This window comes from Pleurodeles waltl, chromosome 6 (assembly GCF_031143425.1).
Source record: "Pleurodeles waltl isolate 20211129_DDA chromosome 6, aPleWal1.hap1.20221129, whole genome shotgun sequence".
In the NCBI taxonomy this organism is placed as follows: domain Eukaryota; kingdom Metazoa; phylum Chordata; class Amphibia; order Caudata; family Salamandridae; genus Pleurodeles; species Pleurodeles waltl.
Genome location: NC_090445.1, coordinates 1,608,151,827 through 1,608,177,664, shown reverse-complemented (window position 1 = coordinate 1,608,177,664; position 25,838 = coordinate 1,608,151,827). Strand labels below are relative to the sequence as shown.

Sequence of the window (25,838 nt, the reverse complement as noted above, 5' to 3'; positions counted from 1 at the left end):
ACTGCCATGATCAGCACAGACTGGGAGATTACCGGGTCTCCCCAGTCACTTTAAACTTGTATAGACATTGCCTCATCTATCCTGTATGGGAGTCCTATCAACTGAGAGTCAACTTCTTACCTCTTTTGGGAAAGAGAGACTTATCTAACAAACTATTTCTGTAGGAAGGCTGTATGCAGACATGCAGCTTAATACAATATTGATTGGGCTGTTTTCTGTAACCCTAAAGAATACTTTTTTTCTCCCTTATTTAAGTTAAATTTTAAGTTGTATACGATTCTGAAAGGTATCTTGGATTGTTTGTCTTTATAGATTATGAAAGTTACTTAAGTTTCAAAAACACTCCATCCTGGAGAGCAGGGTACACAAATAGAGTTTTCCGTCCAGCCCTTCTTAACCTATTTACCTTGGCTGATCCCCATTGAATCGCTACTTAAATTCAGAAGCCCTTGACTACAAAACCTCTACGATTTGAACCTGAAAGCAATTCCAAAAAAAAAATAGAAATTCCATGGGTGTGGAATTCCTACAGCCCTGGGCCCAGGACATATTGTTTGGGGTCAAGGACAACAAGTTTTCATGTTTATTATGTCTTTGGGACAAGTAGACAAAGCCCTCTTTGGCTGCCAGTTTACAGTAGCACATTATGGATCACGAAAGGGCACTGTTTGCAATTAAGGTAATATTTGTGTCCTTATGCTAATGCTGTTCGAACTTTTATTTATTGTTCATTAATGCAAAGTCTTTATTTTTAGGGCCAGCACTTTGAGAAAATATTGTAAGCTCAAACGGCATTACTGACAGTGGTTCCTGTGTAAAAATGGGCACACACATTTACAAAGTTTAACAATATGAGGCTATGTAACATGGTCCGAGCATGTTCTCTGGTTTGATGCAAATATTTGCAGAAGCTTGAAAGCAAGATTGGTAGTTTCAAAATAAATTGTCCACGCAAAAAATGCAACTGGAAAAAACCTTTTGCTAAATTATTGTGAAATTTAGATACCATTTCTTTGGAGCATCTTTCAGTAAAATGTATTGATGCATGCTAATATTTCCAAAGAGCTTCATAATGGTAATGTCAGTGTAACCAGTTCCAACAAGATTATGGAAAACATGAAAATAGACAAGCTTTGGCAAATCCATTAAGTCTGACATTGGTGGTCAGCCTTTTGGTTTTCTCAATGTACGTCTTGTTTTAACAAGGTTTTTGTAAAACTTTATTGTTGGGGAGCTGCCAGGCCTTCACCATCATAAACATTGGCAAAAAGCAAAAATATTTTTGGTGGCAAAAAGCACACCTTACCACAGTAGTTCAGGGCAGTGAAAAAAACTACTTTATATGCTTGTTGTGGAAGCGTAGAATGAGGTCACTCACAGGGAAGACAGCCAACAAATGGAGAGATAGTATTTTATTAAAAACAAAATTTCTGGATAACCAATTAGGGGCCCAATTCTTAAAGAAAATAAAAACAAGCATTTGCAATGCAACGGTGTCACGTTTACTCGTGTTAGACCTGATAGCACTGTAAACTCCTAACTGGACTTTTCACTCGTAACGAAACCGATCGGCAAAAGTACAAATATGTACGTAACCGGAATAAGTGCAATTAACTTTAAGGGTCGATATTATGTAAAGCGCTCGACTTCTGCCAAGCGAGATCGCGTGGAGAAAATAGAGAAAAAGTAGTCCACAAGCCAGACAGAAAACAGCGAGCCTCGCATGTTTTCTGTACTTGGTCGATGCGCTTGAGGAGGGCTATCCACCGGAAAAGGCATGACGTATGCATGCCTTCCACTAATGAAATCAAGCAGATTCTAACAGGCAAGCCCACAAGCCAATGAAAGACACTGACGTGACGTGGACAGGGCTCCGAGCCCATTTTAATTCCTAAAGCGTCTCGCTTAGAGAAACGTATGCCCAAGCGCATGCGACGCAGACTCGACCCTAAAAACACGCACATAGTATATGTGCATTAATGCTGGTTTCCAGATTTAATTAATTCAGAAGGATTTACAGAAGTAGGCCAGGAAATCGTACTCCTACAAAATATTTGTGAACTGCATTTTAGCACATGCAAATATGCATGTGTAGATTTGCTCATGTGAAAATCTGTTGAGCGTTTACAAGTTCTTTCCCTTCAACCACTTTTTCCCCAACCCTGGAAGAAGTTTTACTTCTGCGGTTGTGAGGAGTAAATTTTAAACATTTCTCTGTATGGGAAAAGATAACAGAAGAGCTGGTGAAAACCCCTAAAACATGCAAGTTAGTAGGTTTGCACAGACTCAAAAGGGCATTCCAACCCCAGAACTATTGCCTACCCCTATCTCCAGTGTCAGGATGTAAATCTGCTGAAAGGTGCCATAATAAGGGAATTGCTAGTGTTCAACCCCTACAGTAGTATCAGCACTGGCACAATCGGAAAGGCTATTATCAGAGCTCTTATATAATGAGATTGCTGCCATAATTTGTCGTCACGCTACATGGCACCAAAGGGACAATTTTCTTTTTTTTTTTTTGTTTTTTTTTTTTTAGACAAGTAGATTAATGAAGCAACCTGTCCTATGGAAAAGTAGATATTTTACAACGTTCCACACCTCTGAAAGAGACACATATCAAACCATAACAAATACAAAATATCTCATTTAAATCACAAATGCACAAAATACAAAAATCGGAAGTTTAAATTTAATGAGAAGATTGGAGCTTTTAAACACATGATTTCATTTCTAAATGACAACATGATGTAAAACAATGGCAAATCGCTTTGGCTTCTTTGCCCTTTTTGTCAGTACGCACTAGGGCTTCATTTGAAGTTACCAATCAGTAATATGAGAATCGCTTTGATGTACTTGTGCACCTCGCATGAAACAAGACAAGGGCACCAACTTTTAGCCTCAGATTTCAAATTCCTCCATATTTACAGGTTATTCTAAAAATCCATTATTACATTATGCTTTTTATGAATACATACTTATTACGTATTGTTTTTAAAAAATTATTTCATTTTCTGAACAGTCGTGGATACCAGATTATGAATAAGTGGTTTATTCTAAGCAGTCTCCTGTTCCTTTGGGGGAAATTCTCTTTCCATGACCCAGGAACCTGCTGCTCTTTCATCACTTACTGGATATTCGGTAAGTTGTAGGTCTGCGCTCGCTGAAAAATACAGGATTTGTCCAAAAAAGCCCCTGACACAGCCTGGAGACTAAAGCAAGCAAATTCCACTTAAAGAATTAGGTTTTTATTTTTTTGTCATCAGCATAGTCAAAGAGAGTGATCCCTGTAAAATGGAAAATCTTGCAATGCTTGATGGATATCTGGTGTCAAACCTTACAAAATGAGCCAAGACAATGCATTTTTCTTTTCTGTTTTTTAATTTAAAAAACAAAAGCACAAACCACTTTCTTGGTGTGAAGCTCTGGCATACGGTCATTATGAAGTAAACAGACAGACATCAGTTTGACTAAAACCTGGTATAATGATGCAGTAAATAAAATATCATGCCTCCTGTGAACCCTACTGAGCACCAGAGCACACATGTCCACCAAATATTACTGGAATGTTTGGTTCATTTTATTTTAGTCGGAACCCAAAGTTAGATTTCCAAACAAGAGCCTTTATTTCTACCCTGGGAAATAGGTATTGCCATAGAATAAACTCAAAGGATTAAGGCGGTTCCTACTGTCCTCACACATAAGGAACACAATTTGGGGAAGGTGACCGAGTTTGCGGTGCCCATGTAAAAAATTACAGAGACTTCAAGAAGAGGGCTGTTTTGTGGCACACTACACAATTCCACAAGTAGAAAATATGAAAGGGCAATCAAGACATCAGGATGTAATCGCCCACCTTAGACCTATCAAAGGGAAAAGCTGGGTTAAAATCTACCTCCTTGTTCCAAGGCATTTCATTTGCATGATCCTTAGGCCCTCGTTTGGCTCTGCATTGACTAACATACGACTAACGGGTGGAGCTTAATGTCTAAGTGTTGTTTGGGTCCTTTTAATTTTTGCAGCACTTGAAAGCGATGTTGGAGTGATCTACTTCAATGTCAGACTCAACATTCACCTCCTACATCAAAACGAAATGAAAAGCATGCCTTTAATATAAAGAGTGGTGTTAATTTATAACCAGACCTATGTTGGGGAAATCATTAAATGCGAAAAAAATTAATTACCATCCATGAACACCTGAGACAGAGCTAAAGTGAGGCAATACTTTGACGAGGACCTGGAAAGTACTCTGTCTGAGGTGTAGCAGATTCTAGTGGAACAACAGGGTACCCAATTAAAGATACTTTCGTTCTCTGGAAAGGATTAGGAGAGCCATCAACGTTTAAAAAAGGTTCAAACCTCCCCTTGATTCATCCAAAAAGAAAAATGTACCGGAAGGGGATTCTGTCCACAAAAAATAAAGTATGACATTTTCCTCTGGGTGAGAAGAGGGCTTCATTGCCCTGTCCCTCAAACCTTCCTGTGCCTTTTAAAAACCAACAATACAATTGTTAATATGCTAGAAATAGTCAAGTGAGGACAGGCAAGCCAAATACCAATATTCCTTACTGAGACTGGTTGCACAGTTAACTACACAGCCACCAAAATAATTACATCAATGCTATGGGAAAGGGTTACGAAAAACCTGGATGCAGCTGTCTGAAGAAGGAAGTGGTGTCAAAATGGCGGTTAACTTTCAATGAGCTAAAATATATATAAATAAATATCAAAAAGCACAACAGCATGAGTCTATGCAACTAAAGGAAAAACGAGCACTCATGGACACTCCAGAGGCTTGGAAAGTGGGTTCCTTCTTTACCCTGAAAGGTTTTCCTTTGACTGCGCACATATTCCCACCATATCTTGAGGCATTTGGACTTCTCCATGTGGGAGGGAAACACTTTACCAAGCAGGGAGATAGCGATCAACACCATAGACTGAGCTGAAGGATTCCCAAAGATAATAAATGCTCTCTTTGGGAGTCTGATATTTACTGACTAGGCACTTTGGCATTGTCCCGGGTTTCCAGTCTCTCAGCTGGCAGTATCAAAAGAGTGTCCTTTGTTCTGGTGGAATGGGCCTCAATACCATCAAGGCATTTTTCCTTGGCAAGAGCATAACAGATTTTCATGCACAGATTGGGAAATTGCTTCTGAATCGCATTGACTTTCTTAGATTCAGCATAGCCAATAAAACGATCATCAATCTGGGTCCCCATGGCCGCTTAGGAGCTCCCGTCATGCTCTGCGGCTAGCCATCGACGCAGAGGGGTGGGCGCACACTGGAGCACGGACGCGCTATGATCACGCTGAGGCGTTTTTTCCTGACCACGGAAAATATCACTGATATTAGACCGTTCAGCCTGCCGTAAGACGCGTCGGACCTCGGAAATGCTCTGAATTAGGCGTTACCGCCAGAAAAGGCTTCAGGTGCCCGATCCTGCCCCACCTCCACGGGGGGCCAAACCTGCATAGAAGAGATGGGAGGTGAGGCAGGGGTTGTTGGGACTTAAACAGAGATGGCAGGCTCGCTTGTTTTTTTTCCTTTGGACAGACCAAGACTGTGCCTGTCTAAAAAAAAAAAAAATGATTCTGGGGACTTTTAAATGATGTACTATAGTTTTGAAGTATATGGCCACTCTCCCCCTATTGAAAAGTTACGCCAGTGCGCTGAAACAGTCTTGAAGGATTGGAAAAATAAACCCAGAGGCACTGATCCAGAATTGTATAAACAAGGTGGATATAATACCGCTTGAAGGGACATTGCTTCCTTAATTATCGCGTGCAGTTCAAAGAATTTCAGCTATTCACAGTGCTTTCAGTGCTTTATCTGCTCAGTGTGTTCAGTATACTACCGTACTTATAAGTCATTTGCTAAAGGATACTAAGCCTCGTCACGCAGTATACATTGCCTCTGGAGGGATCTGGTACGCGACAAGTACTTTTCAGGCACAGCCAGAGCTATTTGTGCAGGAGGGCTGGGGGGGGGGGGTGTACAAAACAATACGTCAATCCCTCCATCAGTTTCAGGGTATAGGGCGTCCTGCCTCAAAGACCGCTAAGGTGGCATGAAGTGCAAAAGCAAAGCACCCTACTCCCTCCGATAACCATATAAATTTAGACTCACCTCCAAGCGCTGCCTTCCCACTAATCACTGATTCATCTCTCAGCATTACCCAGCCTCACAACTCCCCACCTTCAATCATTAACACAGCAGATCTGCGCCTTGGCTCAGATTTTTATTTATCTGAGGTGGCCAGAGAACCGGACCCAGTCACAGACCCAGACTCAAATCCAGAATCAGCCAATAAACTGTGCTCACTCCAGGATCGGTTAGCTTGAATTCTGAGTCTAATTGCAGTAAGATTCAGGACACAGGCTCTAGTATCCCCTGTTTACTGGAGGAGGGGGGCATAAGAGGTTATTCCCTTGCTAACGAATAACTATCTCCGCACCTCAGGTGGACAGACCCTCTTCTAATGCACTTCATGATCCAGTCCATATCTTTGGGATTAATAATGTAACAGGGCCCACCGTGAACGCCATTGTAAATGGGCCTCTCCAGCTGGCTCAAGATCAGCAGAACTTACAAGCTCAGCATCCATCTCAGGAATATGGAGACAGGGCAGCAGCTGGCACTCCCTCACAAAACTTGCTACTTCAAATTTAATCTGAACTAAGAACTTTAAAAATTTCGCAAGAAGCAGCAAATCAGAAAATGGAATCTCAATTAAATCTAATCTCTGGCAATATACAGCAACTTAGCTCACGTACTAAAGAGGTAGAGCAGCGAGTGTCCGATCTGGAAGATTCACGCTCTTCTTTGGATCCGACAGTGGCAAAAAGTCAAGCAGATCTTGCAGATCTGCTGATTCAGCTAGATGACGCTGAGAACTGCTCACGCAGGTCTAATCTGAGATTCACGGGGATCCCTGAAGGACACGAAAATGGACGGATTGTTACAGATTTAATTACTGATCTTGTTTTACTTCATGTTCTCTCAGAACCAATGGATAAACCTGTAGATCTCACTATTATGCAGGCCCATTAGGTCCCGGCAGTACAGCCACCCAACGCAAAATACTCTCGAACTGTGCTCGTCAACTTTAGCGACTTTCCCATCAAGGAACGTAATCTTACAGCAAGCAATCAAGAATAAAATACACCAGATCCCCGGCGATTACGCTTTCAACATGCATCGGAGATGAATATTAAAGAGGATGATCCCCTCATTTAAAAAAGCAGGGGCCCCCGGCAGGACTAGTGCAACAATCTAAATTAAAAGGTTTTTTTCAGAAACACTCTAACTTGGTCCATACAGTGGATGCCGCTAAGACTCTTTTGCACTTGATTCAGAACTCTGACAGATCAGGGCAAAGGGGAGGAGGAGGTCGGAAGGGGGGGGGGCTTAAAATGAGAATGGAAAGTTGAGATTATTTGGGAAGGGTTGATGTTGTAGAGCATAGCGCATTATTAGGACACTTACATTCCAGTCCCTATGCAGTTTATGGCATTCAGGGCGCCATGCCAAGGCACCCGATTAGGAATGAAGGGGGTCAGGGGGTGTGGGGGTGGCTCCAGAGTGCCCAGATGGGAGGGCCCTGTTGCTGGCCACCCAAGGGGTGGGATAGGGGTGTAGGGGATTGGGTGGGGGAAGGGGGCAAGGGGTACAAGATCCTTCTTTACCATACTAAAGTATAGCTATGCGCAAGGCGGAATTGATTGCGTTTACACTGAGGATGACACCATTCAATCCAGGCCAAGGTCTACGCTCTCTGATGGTTTCTGATTACTTAATATTTAGGCAATTTTTTTTTTATAGGAATTCAATGGCAAGGTTAAACTCCTCACTAAAAATAGTTTCCTGGAATGTCAACGGGTTAAATAATCGGAGGGAAAGGACTGCAATCGGGGAGAGGGTAAATGCTCTAAATCCTTCTATCATCTTATTAAAACGAAACCCATATCCCTGCTAAAAAAGTATCGGGCTTCAATAAGTTTAAAAACTCTGTTGATTTTAAGGTTGTTGCCGCAGCTCCAGTAGCTCACAGAGATGTAGCGATCTTTCTAGCTAAGAAGCTTGGTGCTCGGGCACTTGATTTTCTTAGCGACCCCGAATGGCGATGGTGCTGGGTACACTGCCTAATCGCCAAAGAAAGATTTATTTTTGTCCGTTTTTATGCTCCTCTGACAGATGATCCGGCCCCTTATGTGGAACTTTTTCAATTCCTTTTGCAACTTCCAGGCAAAATCATTATTGGTGGGGATTTTAACTTTCTCCAGGATCCATTCTTGGATACCACTATTAAGGGTAAAAAACAACACAAACCTAAAGCTGCTAAGATCTTTAAAGACTACATTAAAGTGTTGATGCTCTGTGATCCTTGGAGAATAAGTGCCCCAAATGAGAGAGAGTATATGTGGCATTTCAAGCCGGTTTAAAAGCGCCTCCTGCATCGATTTTTTTCTGATATCCAAAATACTACGCTTTAAGAACCAATCGGTGAGGCATTCTGGTCTATCCGACCACGCCACCCTAGTGTTGGAAGAACTCCCTTTCCCAGAATACTCTACGCCTCAACCTAGAAGGTGGGTGTTCAACCAGCAACTCCTCCAAGAGGAGGGATCGGTACAGGCCTCAAGTCGAAATAAGTGCATTTTTCAAATGTAATCAGGGATCTTCATCTCAAGCTAGGGTTTGGGATGCGTTTAAGGCCTTTTTCAGGGGCTTGGTAATCGCTAAGGGGGCGGCAGATATATCTTATCTGAGACAACAGGCTTGGGTTCTGGAAGAAGCAGTGCAGAGGAGTTTAGCCATCTACCTGCATGTCCCTACGGAAAATAGAAAATCTTTCGAATTAGCTAAACGGGCACTGTCCAACAGTTTTCTTAAGAAGGTTGACATAGGATATCAGACTTTCAGACAGAAGGCATATGAAGAGAGTCATTTTACAGGCACATTTGTGGCCTGGCAAGCTCAAGACCAAATTGTTAGTAATATGATACATGCCTTGAGGTGCCCCATATCCGGAGTAAGGCATACTGACCCCAGAGATGTGGATAAAATCATGCTAGGACATTATAGGCAAATTTATAGCGAAACACAGGATATTGATATTAGGACCCTTAGGGATTTCTTGGGGAATTTGGACATTCCTACTCTTACGGAAGAAGACAGTGATGCTCTAAGGCAGCCATTCACGAAGTCAGAACTCCTTGAGGTTGTCGAGAACCTCCCCAGGGGGAAGGCTTGTGAACCTGATGGCTTCCCGGCTGAATTTTATAAAAGTTTCATTGATATTTTTAAAGAAACTTTGTCTTTAATAAATGGCTTACTGAAGGGAAAGTGTATCCCCAATTCTTGGTATTCAGGGAACGTGGTAAGCTTTCCCAAAAAGAATAAGGACAGGGAACACCCTAATGCATATCGTCCCATCTCTTTGTTAAATACAGACTATGAAATTGCCACGTAACTATTGGCCAACAAGCTCAACAGGGTTGTCGCTAAACTGGTGCATCCCGATCAGAACCGGTTTATTGCTGGTCCACAACTTGCTACTAACATGCATTATTTAGCGGAGGCTCTCGATTATTTCATTCTAATAAAATTTCTGCCATTATTCTTTTATTAGACGCAGAAAAAGCCTTTGATCTGGTTGTATGGGACACATTGTTTGAAATATTTTTGGGATACAAGGTGCCTTCACAGATTTCTCCACTAATTCAAAGGCTGTATCAAAACTCTGAAGCCAATATCATAATTAACTCTACCTGTATTGGTCAACTTCAAGTTCGACGCGGCACCCGGCAGGGATGCCCCCTATATCTCCTATTCTCTTCGCTCTCTTCATTGAACCTTTGGCAATTAAAATCAGGCATAATAAATCGGATTCATTCCCCGCTGAAGTCAATGGGGAAGATCAAACTATGCTGATATTATCATGTTTTTAGATGAAGAGCGACCCTCCCAGGCGGAGGCTCTTAAGGTATTCGCCAAATTTGAGGAAATTGAGGGCTACAAGATTAACATGAGTAAAACCGATATTATTCTTTCTGGCACTTCTTCTAGTAGATTGCACCCTGAATTAATGCACTGTGTAAATACTAGCCAAAGAGATATCTGAAGATTCATTTTTCATCTGAAATAGGAGATCTGTATGATCTCAATTACGTCTCTCTGTTCCTGAAAACTCAAATCCTGCTTGCACACTGGGGGTGTCTCCCCCCTCTCTATGCTTGGTCGTATTGCACAGATTAAAATGTCCATACCTCCATTATTTAACTTTTTGTTCTCGGCCATTCCATGCGTATTGACGCCTTTATTTTTTAAAGAAATTAGAGTCTTTTTGGCTCATTCATTTGGCAAAATTAGAAGGCGCGGTCTGCATTAAGTGCATTATATGCTGATAGAGAAAAGGGGGGCTTAGCACTACCAAATTTAATTGTAAAGGCTATTATTTCACCTTTTTCCGCGCAGTATTTGACTAATTTCAAAGTTAACCAATCTTTGGGCGGCCTATTTTCCAAAGATTTTCGTGAATTATTCTGCAGGGAGCACTATATTCCGAATTCTGCACTGTTGGAGAAATCTCCCCAAAAAAGTTTGATACAAGATTCTTAAATGGCTCTTTAAAAGGAATTTTTATTTTTATTTTTTATTTTTAAGAAGAAATTCAATCCCATACTTGCACATTCTTACTCCTCTCACACAGTTTGTGTTGCGCTCTGGCTCTCAGCTCGATTTAGAGATAGTAAGGAGATGGGATAATGCAGGATTTAGTAAAACTGGGGATTTTTGTATCAATGATAATTAGGAAACCCTTTCAAATATTCAGATGGTCGTTCAAAATTATTTTCTCTTTGGGGGATCTTATATTATTATGCTCCACAGTTTGAGGGACTTGGATATCGATTCAATCATTAATACACAGGCAGTAGTTACCGAACTGGTGGACCCTCCCGGGATAAGGCGAGCTGGTGCATGGATAAGGTTACTTCTTGAGCGGGATAAGACTGATCTTGGGGGAAAAGGTGGTGAGAAAATGGGTCCGCCAAGAGGGCCTCGACCTGTCAAGGGAGTGCTGGGAAAAGATCGATCATCGAAATTTTACAGTACTCAGGAGGTGTGAATTGGCATTGCATGATATTTTTTTAGTAAATGGTTATTATATTGCACCCCGCCAGCCTTGTCCCGGCTGGTGCCCAGTTGTCCTGATCTTTGTTTTCATTGTAAGGCAACCGGGTTGGCTGGCTGGATACACGTGATTGGCTCATGTCGACTTATTCAGGAATACTGGGATGGAGTATTTAAGATATTAACAACTATTGCTCAGATCACTATAATTGCCAGTATTTGGATGGTGGCTTTGGGCTACGATCCTGGGGCAAAGCTTCCACCCAGGTGGGAAAAGCTAGTTTTTATGGCCACTGTGATTGCCAGATCTCTTCTGTTAAGAAATTGGCGCTCCGATGTAACTCCCTCCCCTCAAGAATGGCTGAGTAAAATGGTACAGGACAGAAAGCAGGAAATGAGATATGCCGGGAGAGTGGGCAGGGGTAAAAGTTTTCACGGATTTGAGGCGAATTCTTTCTAGACAACTATGCGTAATATAAGGAGGAGCGGAGGGGGGGGAGGAAAAGAGGATTACATTTTTTTTTTTTTTTTTTACTTCTCCCTTTTTTTCACCTAGCCTGATTGTATTTATCTGGAATTATCCTATTAGAAATTATTGGGAAGGATGTTTATTTTATGATCAAGTATGGAACTTTAATGCTTTTTGCTATTTTGTTGGGTCTTGATAAAAATCAATAAAAAAAAAAAATCAATCTGGGTCCCATCAATCTAGCCCTCCATTTCGGTGGGATGAGAAGCAGAGTAGAATGTTGGTAGAGTGATTTAGTAACCCATGTGAAAAAAAACCTTCGGCACAATTGAAACTATATTCGTAAGGAACAATTTGCCTGGAGTAAAAGGAGGTTTTAAAAAAAAAAAAGAAAAAAAAAAAAGAAAGAAAAAGAGGGAACACACAAAGCCTTCAGATGGCCAACGCCCTAACCTGAGGTAATGACAAGCAAGAATACAAATCTTCACAATACGCAGCTAAAAACAGAAAATGTGGATGGGCTCAAAGGACGAACACATTAAGAACATGAGCACCACAATAAAGTCCCACTAAAGCATGCCTAAAGGAGAACAACTTGGACAACCTCTTCAAAAATAACAGGATAGGCGACTTCAACAGCAATGGCTATTCCCGCAATCTAAGAAGAGCTGAAATGGAAGCAGGTGAGCCTTGCCAGTGCCTAAAGCAAAGCCATACAAGATCACAGGAAAGCACAAAGAACAGCACAATAAATAAGATGATCAACTTACTGAGCGCGTCAAGAACTAAAAAAGGCCCAATACCCACAATGAACAATTTTGGTATAGAGGCGATGACCTGACCTGACACACCCTCTAAAGGCTGGTCTAAGAAACTGACATTACCTTGTTTAATCTCCAAGCAAGAAAGTGAAGGCTCTGGCGGTTCAGACCCAAAGCCAGCCATCTCCATTGCAAGAGAAGTGCCACCCTTAGCAGCAGCAGACAAGGGCAAAGGGACAAAGCAAAGCAGAACAGAGTACCACTCCAAATGTGGCCCGTACAGTGCCATGAAGCTGATCGAACATTGGTCCTGACCCAGCTTACTCACAGCTCGAGGAATAAAAAGGACAGTAGGAAACACTTAGTGGAGATGAAAGTCCTACCTCAGATGGAACACGCCACCATGCCTCCCTGCAGCGTGAACTGTAGGGAGCAGAAATGCAGATAAATTGTGTTTTCTAAAGTGGTAAAGTTGGCCCAGACGGGAAACAACCAATGCATGAAGACATAACTCACACAAAGTTGGTAAGATCATGTCAACAAAGTTTTTAGCACCCTCGTTCAGGGAGCACCGAGGTGGTTCACAAACAACCTGACATTTTGACAATAACAGACTGTGAGCTCATACCTCCCTGCTTAAAAGTGTACTATATTGCGATCATATACTTTGCCAGGACACAAACCGATAGACTCCATATGAAAAGAAGGAAATATATGGAAACAAGGAATGTCTTGAGGGCCAGATGAGTCATCTGAAGCTCTTGCTGGTTTGTGTGTGATTCTGCTCCATGAGGGACCCACATGTATCTGATCTCTAATGCATGGAAATGACCACCAAAAGAATTAGGCATCAGACATTAGCAACTGGCAGCAATTTATTCAACAAGGTGCAAACGTGTTGAACTTGGCTAGGAGACCTCACAGAGCATGAACATGAGCACTGTACATGCTGCCTCAAAATCACTTGAGCAAATTAGCATTTTTGGTAAGCAACTAAATATAGTCAACAAGATGCTTCATAAGATAACTTATCCGGTGCAGAACAGTCCTCCTCATCTAAATATTAAGACCATCAGAACAGGCCCAACTGCACAGTAGTGAAACAAAGTAGAAGATACTACTCTGTCCCAATCTCAAGGACAACTTAAAGTCTTAAAGAGGTTGAAACGAGTCAACAAAAAACAGTAAAAGGAACTGACAAAATTAAAAACCAAAGGATAGCCGGGAGATAATTTTCAGGGGATTTATAACCTACACCACAAAAGAATTGGGCCTTCTAATTGATATTAAACTTGATCTACCCAGAGACTGCTTAGTCTTTTTTTTTCTATATACAAGTAATGAACTGGTGTTTCAGATTCAAATCTATTTTAAATTACTTTGTATCTTGTCACATTTACCCACAAATTTAACTCCTTACAATTTGGTAGCAGTCACTGCTATTGCAATTTTTCTTTATTATTTTTAAGCGTTCAGTCTATAAGCGAATTTGATTTCCAACTTGAGCTTTCCTTTGTCCAATGGACAGCACCCCTGAAGTGCGCAAAGGCAAATTATATTGTAAGATCAGGGGTGTGGAATTCCTATAGCCCAACGCCCTGGACATATTGTTTGGGGTCAAAAATTACAAGTCTCCATGTTTATTTTGTCCTTGGGACAACCCCCAGCAACACAAACCCTTTGGCTGTATGTTTACAGTACCACATTATGGAGCAGTAAAGGGAATTATCTGCAGTTGAGGTAATACTTGTGTCCTTATGTTAATGGTGTTTGAACTTGTATTTATTGTTCATTCATGCAAACCTTTATTAATAGGGTGAGCACTCTAAATAAACGTAAGCTCGGGCTGCACTACTGACACTGGTTCCAGTAACAAATGAGTACACAAGTTTGCAAAGTCCAACAATATGAGGGTGTGTACAATGGTCCCAGAATGCGCTCTGATCAGATGCAAATATTTCCAGAAGCTTGCAAGTAAGATTAATGATCATTTGCTTTAAAAATAAAATGTTCTTGAAAAAAATGCAACAGGGAAAGAAAGGTTTTGCTAAATTACTTTGAAATTTTAGAGATCATTTCTTTTAAGCATCATTGAGTAAAATGGGTTAATGCACGCTGTATTTCCAAAAAAATAGTTTTAATGAAAAATCAGTGTAACAATTTTCAACAAGATTATGGGAAATCTCAAGATAAACAAGCATTGGCAAAGCCAAGAGGTCTACCATTGGTGGTCAACCTTTTGGTTTTGTCAATGTGTGTATTGTTTTGACATGGCTTTTGTAAAACTTTGTCGTGGGAGTTGCTGGACCACTGCAACAAACATTAGCATAAAAGCAAAAATATTTTTTGGTCTCAGAAAGTACACATTGCCCGCAGTAGTTCCTATCATTGATCATAACTACTTTGTGTCCCGATATAATTCATAGTGAAGCCAGTCGACACAAGGATAGAGAGAGATAGAATTTTTAATAAGAACAATAGGTCTTGATTAACGCCAGACCTAATTAGCGGCCTAATTCTTAAAGAAAGTCACTAAAGTGCACCCAGCGTAGATGTCTTTGCAGTAGTGCATTTATGTATTTCATACATTCACAGGGGTTTACACAAGTAGACCAGAACATTGTACTGTTAGAAATACTTAACTTTTTTTTAGCACAAGCAAATATGCATGTGTAGGTCATGCGAAATCTGTTCAGCATTTACTAGTTCACTTTCCCTCAAACCACTTTCTTCCTAACCCTGGGAAAAGGTTTACTTCTGTCCTTGTGAAGAGTACATTTCCAAACTTTCTTGGCATGGGAAAAGATTAGAAAAGAGCTGGGGAAAACTCTCAAAATATGCAAGTTAGTAGGTTGGCACAGACTCAAAAGGGCATTCCATTCCTGGAACTACTGTTTACCTGTGCATCCAGCCCCAATATGTAGATCTGTAGAAAGATGACAAAATTTAAAAAAAAAGCGGATATTCAGGCCTGTGTTTGCCCCGGCAGAATTAGAAAGGCTATTATCAGAGCTCTTATATAATGACATTTTTCCCATACTTTGTCGATGCACTACATAGCACCAAAGGGACAACTAGATTTCTTTACAGGACAAGTAGATTTATGAAGCAACCTGTCCCATTTTTAATATATTCCACACCCCTGGTTAAGATACCCCCAAAACGCAGCCTTGATGATGGTAATCAATACAAATAACCAAGATATTTGCTTTGCATAAAGATCGCATTTTTGATAAGAATTCTGTTGGGGGGGATTTTTTCACTCACTTCCAAATGAAGGCTAAGGCATCTGTAAATACTGAGACCACACTTGGTAATGGGCAGAGGGGCTTTTTTTTGCACATAATGCAGTCTCCCAAAACTACAGTTCTGAAGTGCTTCTGGGGAAATGCAAATGTACCCTGTCAGAACACACCAATGTTGGGCACAGTGGAGACAGATATCACTGGAGTACACATATCTTTTGCCTCAGAGCATGGGGACCAGGAAGATAAAAGAGGAAAATAGGCCCAAACGGAGGACGACTTTTGGGCCAGAAGAGGAGATTCCTCCAGAAATTTTGCAATTATAGCCTGAATATCCTGAACTCTGGAGAGGCTGGAAAGTGTTGACTGAAAGAGCCCACCTCTGTCCTAATGAAATGGACCATTAGAATGCTGTTGTGAGACTTAGGGAGGTTAATTAAAAAACCCAGGTCACAAAGCAGGTAATTTATGGTCAGTCAGTAATGAAGGTACAAGAATAGAGGTCTTCGACCTACAAAGGTGCACTGCAACCATCAACATCATTCTAGAAGACTTAATGGGATGATAGTAGCCCAAAAGGAAAGACTGCAAAGTGACAGTGGGTGGGGTCTGCCACAAACACAGGTGTCTTCTGTAGGACTACAGGAGCTGTATAAGAACATATGGGTCATGCAAGTCGAGGGATACCATCCAGCTCAGGACCTAAAAGGATCTGAGCAATAGAGAGCATATTGAACTTTTCATTGCAGAGGAAGACTTTTAGATTATGGAGCTCTAGAAGGGGATAAAGGCCGCAATGCTTCTTGCAAACAAAAGAATAAAAGATTCCCCAAAAAGAAGGCCCTCGTCCCCAATGTCTCAGTCCTTTTCAACTCCCAATCTGTAGGAGTAGAGAGAAAGGAGCGAGGGTTACGTGAAGAGGAAGTCTAAACAATATGACGCTGGAGAACAGTAAACCATCATAAACTTTGGGTCCCCAGGATGTGGGTAACCTGGAGTCACTGACGGAAAAAAGGCTGGTTTGTTCCACATGACCAATATCAGATCCATCAAAGCTTCACTGAAGGGGGGGGCAATGGCTCCATGCAGGAGGATGCCACCTCTACCAGTGAAAGCAATGGAAAAACCTCTGTTGCCTAATATAGGCTAGTTGATATTTGAGCAACCTCTTCGATGGAGGGTTCCAAAAACAGACCAGATCCACTGCAGGACAGATATCCATGACATTGGAATTCTGAAGGGCTAAAATATTGCACTATATGCCCATCAGGAGAAGAATGCTTGCCTTGGTACTGTCAACATCGTAATGACAAATAAGGCTGGACATCTGAATGGGGTTTCGATCAGAGCAAAAAAGCCTCCCAAGCCTGCCATAATAACCAACACAAGGCAGGGGCCTGCGAATGAACTCCTATTGCAACACCTACGCTGATCTAAACCGGAATCTGGCTTCTCTTTATAACATTGGTCACTTTCTATCACTGCTGACAAATTCTGAGATTGTGCTGGAACGACACCAGGAAGAGGCTGAACAGGGGTTGACACGTGCGGGGAAATGAAGATGCTCGGTCAGGGTGGTTTCTTGGGACCTTGAGGCAAAGCAGACGGAGATTGGATGGAGCGGAAGAGGGCCAGCATACCCTGGTGAAAGTCGCAATTTGGTAAAGGTTAGGGCAAAGAGCTGAAAACTCCAGAAGTAGAGCTGGAGGTTTCAGAGCACAGGCTCCAGCACTGGCTACATCTCACCAAAAACTGACTTTTATGAGGACTTCAAGATTGGTGTAGGGGAACAGATACCAACTTGGGAGGGACACTGCAAAGTCAAAGAGACCCTCTTGTGATGTCTCGTGTTCTTCCTGGAGGACTTTTCTTTGTCCTTAAAAGCAGCTTACTTTGAGAATTTGCTGTACAAAGACTAACTGGAGTGAGACCTGAAATGGATTTCACCCAGACATAGTCCCACACTATCAGGAGTTTCGCCTCAAGCTTCAAGGTCTTAGCACGCATGAAGCCACACTTCTTGCAAGACCTCGAGTCATGTTTGTGCCCCAGGCACCACAGAAAGTCGTAGTAAGGGCCCAAGAAGAACATTTGCCAGGGGTAGGATTAACTTGCCTAAAACTCCAAGTTGAAAGGCATGAAAAAAAGTCAATGAAGTCTGTGCAGGGGATCATGCCTTACACAGGCCTACTGGGCTGCAAGACAGCCAAGGAGCCACTGATTGAGGCAGGAGAGCTATTTTAACTTTCCGGATCCAATTCGGTACCACAGGAAGTTTGAAAAGGTAAGAAATCTACACTTAAAAGTATCCTTAAGAAACCCAAGGTTTGAGGCCATCACCATATCTCTATTTTTAATTTAATAGGCCATTTTGAAAGCATGAGTAGTACTTTTTTGAGCATACTCAAAACTTCCAGTAATCCACGTCATTTTTTACATAATAAAAAGACAGCACAATATTCCAGATCTATCAAGTCTACACAATGAGATAAAACCTCACAATACAAGACGTTCTATTGCGACAAATGTTACATGAACAAAAATATAAATCTCCCGAAAAATAATACCTTTGGGTTCTGCAATTATGCAGCCCTGATTCATAGGGTGCTCCAGTCCACAAAGCAGCATATGGGGACTCAATCAAGCAGCATTTTGAAATATCAATATCACCACACTCTCAGAACAATTCTCAGATTTGTTGGAATTCTGTAAAGCGTATAAAACGTCCCTGCTATGGAAGTACCTACCCACACACTAACTCACAAATTAGGTTAAAAGAATGGTGGAACTCTTTAAGGTGCTCTCCATTCTCCTATTTTCAGCTTTGACTACAGCTCTCGACTAAGAAAACACTTTGTCACAATAGTTGTAAATAAATGCAAAACTACTACAAGAGTAAGTGCTAGCTTTCTGTGAATCTCAGGGTACTTGCACCAAAATGTTCTATTCAGCTGTGTATGAGGGCAATCACAATCAAGCTCTTTAGGTGCAATAAGTGAAGTGCTCTTGAGCTTGAGCTCTTAAAAGAAGAAAACAATAACCACATGGTGGTAATAACAAAGTAATATTTTGCAATCCATTACACCTCTTCCCTATATTAATCTTCACTTGAAACTTTAATTAAATGGGCCAGAGCTTTAACCACTACAAGCATGTTTTACATTTTACCTTTTTTTTGCAGATTTGGCTTCCTACTTAATTTTTTATATCATATGATACACATGTTGGACAATGCGAGAAAAAGGTCACGTACTACAATTTCAGAGAAAACAAACATATCTAATTTCAAAGACAAATCTCTATGCAGCAAGATATATTACCTAACCTGTCAGAAGACAGCCATGCTGGATCTCAGAATATCAGATATGTAATTGCAGCCTTGCAGGCCTTAAAAACATACATAAATTTGCCAAGACAATAACCTTTTTACATTCTAGATCCAACTCATTGCCACTGTGGTCTACAATCTACAAGTAACAACTGTGCAACAGAAAGTAAACTGGAAGCTGGCGGCATGTTATAAACTCAATCTGCAACCAGTTTAGCATCAATTACATCCAGATTCTATGCCAAACGCAGAGCTCCAAAATCAGAGGCAGATCATGGTTTTCCAAAAGCTTGACGAAAATGTCCGCACCAACAATCGCGGTTCAATTTCGTCACAATTTCAACACATCTACTCACCCCATAAAACAGTTTTGTGATCTGCTAAAATATAAAACACGTGACTCCTGTGTCTACTGGAAAGCAGAAAACATTGAGAATGCTGCACCTTTCTAATCATTTAATGGGATTTAGGAAAAACGTTTATTACCACCAGTACTAAGACTTTATTTAGGTGGGGAAAAAAAGGACTCTCCAAAAGCTATGGTCACAAATACAGCATGATAATTTACTTCTAAAAAGTCAAGGATAACAAGGTTATCCAATTCTGCACCAATAAAACCATCATTTGTTCAACATCTAGCAACCTCACAAATTTACTGGAACAATAACTGTGAATATAACAATCTGGGATCATGAGACGGGCAATAAACTGAACAGGTACGTATAACATGCTCAATATAGTGCCCTAGTGGAACCTAAGGGTCGTTTAGCTTTGACAATCTTCCAGCGCGGCCTTCCTCTAAACCTGCTTTTAAAAGATCAAAGCGCTGGCCACAAAAATATGCACCATCCTGTCTAGGGGCTTGATGAAAATGAAAATGCACCAAAGGTGGAAAAATGACCAAAAACTGTTATAGTGATACATTTACAACAGTCATTTTAGGTCGGTTGGTAAATCGAAACGGGAAAACTCCTATGCGCGGTCTTTAGAATCTGCCAAGAAAAAAGGTCACTCAAGAGTGTAGACGGAGAAGCACATGCAGACAAACACTCAAGGCTCTGAGCCCAGTCATCTGCTAACCTCTCCCAGCAAGGAAAGCCAGCACAGTCGCGCCACAGCTGGCAGCATGATGCAACCTTATGCACTTATCTGTACCTCCATTTTGTCCCCCTAAATTGTCCAAGCAAACCTCCCTTCTCGCTCAGGCCCGTAAGAGTCGTCCCATGATTGGCAGAGGAGTCCTTTACCCTCCCAGTTGGAAAATGTCTGCGGCAACAGAAGCCCCAACAAAGGCAAGAGCCAGGCACACGCTGCTTCACAATAAGAGTCCCTCTCGCTTCTCGGCTTCCCCAGCGGCTCGCATGCCCACATCCAACGAGCACTCGAAGGACAAGGCGTCCTCCACTTGGCAAGAGTCCCCACCAGGGCTCAACGCGGCCAGGAAGGCTACCCTTCTCTACTCCTAGACACCATTTCAGGAAGAACAGGATGGGGCATTTAAAGCTATAAACAGGTCCGTGCTTTAAGGGACTGCAAAGCATTCTTTAGTACAAGACATAATCCACACACTTCACCCAAGACTGCTGCTATGCCGTCTACAGCTAATGAACCGTTCTTTAGATTATAGGGTGACATGCACTGTGCTGATATTTAAATATCGTTTTGTTTTTTTCACTGAGTTTGGATTCTTGAAATCCTTCCTCTTGCAAACAGTTCAAGTCATCAATGAAATACATTCCATTGCAAGTTTTTCCAGTTGAATCAAAAACCCAGCCAGGTGCAAAGCATGTAAACATCAGTTTTCATTAACAAGATCAGAGCCTCGTTTCCCAACCCGAACAGTTTGGACTTTAGGCTGTCAGAAGTGAAGACATTTAGCACGTCATCGACGAGCAATATTACTTAAAGTCTGCTGAACAACTAGGGCGGGACAGCAACTGTCTAGCACAGCCCACAACAGACTTCAATAGGCAGCAGACAACACTACAGAGACAGCAAAACCATGGCCGGAGATATTTCCTAACATTTTATATTACCTAAAATCTGGGAAGTCCGCATGCCAAACATGGCCATACAGGAATCAGATACCACACATTGCAACAAATTATCTACGTCATGATTATGATACAAAACTAAAGTTTTGATTGTGTTTTTAATAAAGCTGGCACTTAAAAGCACCACCATAATGTACTTTAAAAGGAAGGCCCTTTCTGGAGAGAGATTAAAAAACTTCTGGAATGGGAAAATAACACCCCTCCTTTTTCTTCATGCTATACTAATCACTGAAGTTCTCTATTTCTAGCTACAATTTGTCATTGCACTATGTTCACGTCATCCACTACTAGGAAATAGTGGCCCAGAAGGCGAACAGAGCAGATCTCAAACGTTAACCAATGGCACATGATTTAAACCAAATCGAAATCAAAGGACGGGAGTGGAGGCAGCTTTGGTAACAAATACTCCGAATCATTACAGGAGTGTAGCAAAGCTCTAATGAAACTTTTATACGCTTACATTAATAAGAGGTGGGGAATAAAGGAGAACTCGGAGAAATAAACTAACATAAGAGGTCTCAGAGTCCCAAGTTATTAGATGGACAACAAAAAGACAACTGCAATATGTGGTGTGGAGCACAAAACAATGATTTGGGGAGCCCCTCAGAAGCACAAAAAATAAACTCCACATCAGGAAGCTTAGCACAATGAAACAATGCAATACATTGCAAGTGCTTACCTTCTATGACCAGAGAAGAGAAAAAGAAATCGGTTTACTACAGATAATGAATCATAACAAAGGTAAAAGAAATCAAAAAGGTATTGCACACAAACAAAAGTTGGAATGCTGTTGTAAATAGGAAACAGCCTTCACCAAAAGTATTATGTATTTCTTAAGTGCCAGTTGTTGCTTTTGGTCAGCTTACAATATTCCAAATTCATCTGACTTAAGTAAGAATAAAGCTGCAGCAGCGCCATCAGCACAACAAACCCCCCCAAAAAAGTAAATACACATTCATCAATACGTGGCTGCACAAGGCATTGATCATACAACTCAATGCTCAATCAAATCGCCCCTAAAACAATAGGTCCAGGAACTACCGAACACAGATGGGGCGAATATCCCAAAACAGCTAAGCCCTGCAGTAGCCAAGACATAGTAGTAAGGGAATGCACCATAAGAAAATGATTACTGGAATTCAGAGGGGGAAATCACACTTCTACGTTATCCTATTAATGCTCATCACACAACTTTATTTACCTGCTATTTACAAGTGTCTGACTGCACAAAGTCCGCAGGACAGCCATCTTTGCCAAACTTGAGAATAAACGGTTAAAATTCCTTAAAATGACCTTGATACAAACCTTTGAGCGCAGATGCCTGATGAAACTTGCATGCTTTAATAGTGCAGAATAATTGAAATGTTTTAATATCTTTCACACTCAAGCCATTCGCCTCATCATACTTTACTCGTAACTGCATTGTAAATCACAATAAAATATACAGCAGAACCTCAAAAAGAATGTTTACTGTAACTGTACATTCATTCTCCAACTAAAAAAGGAAACCAACCAGTAAGCAACTCACATGCACATCTAAATTACCAACACACAGCTTATATTCAGGGTGGAGGCTCTCTATGTAACAATCAGTCACAGAAAACTGAGGTTGGTCGTCATCAATAGCTACACACATTTACAGGAAAGAAACCGAGTATGCTCAGGTCTATGCCAATTATCATGGCTCTACTAGATGACTTATTGCTATAGGAAACCCTACAGTGAGGTCACTGGAAATGTCTAAGCTGTGGACACGTGGGCAGGCTGATGCAAGAACATTAATCTTTCAACAAAGCAGCTTATATCGAATACCACAAGCGTGGACTAGCAGCTACCACATGTGTGCTGGCCATTCGTTATTGATTCAACGAGAAATGACAAAACAGGTTCACTTGTTTTTTTTATTGCAAAAAAAATAATTAATGCACAAATATTCTGTGGTCCTTAATTGTCAACAGGGTTGCAAGCATTTGCCTCTTACCATCATCTCAAATTTCTAGACCGTTTGGAAATCTAAGGACACAAGAGAAAATACACGTCATGGTTAGCTCTGCTGCAGAAGCACCACCGAGCCTGGAAATGGGATATGATTATGGTTTATTACTCCAACGGAAATCTGCCAAAAGCCTTCTTCAACCCGTCTACAGTGTAAGTGCCCTGGTTCCAGATCCACTAGTTCTTCTAGGCCTCTGCGGCGTGTTGTCTGCGTGGCCTCCCTTTCCGGCTCTCCCAACAAACCTGCTGAATTAGATCATCTTTCTCTGATCACCTCCCCCTACAGGCTGCTCCCGAGCATGCTCAGCTTCATCAGTCACGCCATTTCATAACTGCATTGTTCATAGGCAAACGCCGACCTGACATCTCCCCGATAGCAAAAGAGGAAGTGCTATTTCAAACCGTGTGCTTCTTACAGGAGTGCACCAATCCACCAGATTTCATGACTTACTGGAAGCATTAGACAAACGCAGCCAGATCCAAAACAGAACAAAGAACAAGCCTCCCAAATGCAGATGTGAAAATCAAACATCTCAAGAACGCTCTGTGTGAATGCAAACCTATAAGGACTATGAAACAAAGTTTGCTTGCAGTCAGCCAGCGAACACCTAGAGAAAGGAAAAGAGAATACCTTGCGATATAAGATGATTTTCAAAACTAGAGGAACATGGATGAAAGACAATTTAAGCAACAGAACAATTAACGCCTCGGACATATACATACAAGGACAAAAGGAAGGGGGGAAACACTTGTACATCCGAATCTTCAAGCCCACCCACTGCCTTACACAGGAAGGGGACACTTGGGAGAGCTGTTGCCACGTGGTTCACTAGAATCTTACTCTTTGTTCTGTGGTCTCCAGAGCTTTTATAGCTAGAGCTTGACAAAATCTCAGGACAGTCTCTTCACTGCTCTTTCTGCCCCAACACAAATACCCCAGTAGGTCAAGAAAAACTTCAATACACATGACTGGTTTGCCTCTTTCAGTCTCCACCATACCAACAAATAAATAAATAGATACATTGGGAGAAAATACCTTAAAACTGCAGCGATGAAGAGGGGTGATTGTTTGATTCTGCCACTGAGAAGCCCCTTTTGTTTACACCTGTTGAGAAGTGTCCTTCATTTGTAAGGAGTGCCCGCAAGCTGCCTCACTCAGTAAGTCCATCCTAGGATGTATGACTGCATTGCTGAGGCTCAATTCCCCTCCCTCACTACTAATAACTCAACATGAACAAACAACAGAGGCGACTGTGCAAACAGGAGCTTGCATCTTCCACGCAGAACCAACTGGCAAACGCAGAACTTATCTACTGGCTCGCACTTTCAAATCAAACTGACAATTCAATCTTGAAATTTATAAGCAACTGTTCATGAGTTATAATTCATAGGTCACAGTACAAATAATGACAATGTGTCATCATACAGAAATACTAACGACAGCAAGTACACAGCCTCTCTATTTTGAGATGTTAATACAATACACTATGGACGGCGCAGAGGCTCCATTTGTTCTGTATTTTGGGGGTGGTAACAGTTTACTTGTTCGAGAGGTCTCTTAATATATTTGTTACATACCACAGGCCAACCAGGGCTCAAGTCAACTTTGTCACAGACACATTGCTGGGAGTGCTCCCCCTCCCCCTTATTAATTATGGTACAATGACAGTGTGATTTAGTGGCAATTTTTGAAAAGTGATAATAAAGAACTTGGACCTCTTCAACCCAAAAATATAAAGGAAGACATTTGCTGCAAGTGGGCAAGTAACTTGCCAAGCACACAAAAGGATGGGTTTTCAAATGATTTCACAGTATCTCATTTTTCAGACTACCTTACTTTTCTAAGTTTTGAATGTAGTTTTACCGTGCAGTCAGGTGTCTACTTTAACTCCCTTTAAGACACACTGAAAGTCTTGCACTACAGCAGGTCTGATGGGTAAGGTACACCAAGGATTTACTACCAACTGAGGCAATCATAAACAGAGATGTACTCAAAAAATAGCTGGAAAAAGTCAACCAGAAATGTATTGGCTGTCATTAGATAAACAAAAATATTAGCACAAAAACTGACTATTATTCTTCATCTTTGAAATGGGTGACAGGTTATAAAATAGGGGCTATTCATACCAACAAACACTAGAGAAAGGACCTCATGACGGTCAGAAATAAATTACGTGGTCTATAAACTACTTCCTCCACCCAAAAAGTGCATTGTAAAAGTTGGTTTTCTCCCTATTTAAAGACTTCATGACAGGTGCTTTTGAATGGTTATTATTTAGGTGGCCAAATACCAAAACAGCATTGTTTTTTTTTTTAATGCTAAGGTCATCCGCTGGGAAGACATTCACAAGGATAATGAATACCGTCGAATCTACGGACACATTACTTTATTTGGTAACTTTTAGACTAAAAAGAGGCCTTTTCCAATCCAGTTTGAAAGAGGCAGTTAAAAGAACACTTGGACAGAGCCAGTGTTGTGAGCAATAGCATTTTTAGAAAGTAACATGGCTAAATCCGACAGTAAAAAAAAATCCAAAATCAAAAGCTACGAAAATACAAAATTCTTAATAGTATTCCAAGAGTTTACAGACGGAGTCAATTGAATTCAAGTCCTAAAGCATCCTACTAGAGCTGATCTCCAGCCAAGCAGAAACGGTGGCACAAATTACAGCGTTCTACTGCTTTAGTTGTAGGGCTGGATTCATATTTTGCCTTTTTTCCTTTCCCTTCCATGCCCTTACCTGGCAACAGCCTTTTGTGTGAAGCTGAAAAATACCTGTTAATGACAGATGGAATGTGGGCTGTGGACACAAGGAGCCACTGTACCTGCCTGACATGCAGCTGTCGTTTCCTGTT

General features: G+C 41.3%; 1 protein-coding gene across 15 annotated transcripts in view; it reads right to left on the bottom strand.

Annotated features, from left to right (window-relative positions):
- The window catches only part of EHMT1 (euchromatic histone lysine methyltransferase 1), an 800,236-nt gene that overhangs the window by 609,831 nt on the left and 164,567 nt on the right, over positions 1 to 25,838 (bottom strand). For 2 of the 15 annotated variants that reach the window (XM_069241479.1, XM_069241488.1), the window contains exon 1: positions 20,089 to 20,203. The exons of 12 other annotated variants lie outside the window; for them this stretch is intronic. The gene's annotated coding sequence lies outside the window, so the exon portion shown is untranslated. Of the gene's footprint in view, positions 1 to 20,013; positions 20,035 to 20,088; positions 20,204 to 25,838 lie in introns of those variants that run through there. One more of the 15 variants, XM_069241486.1, reaches the window with a different exon arrangement.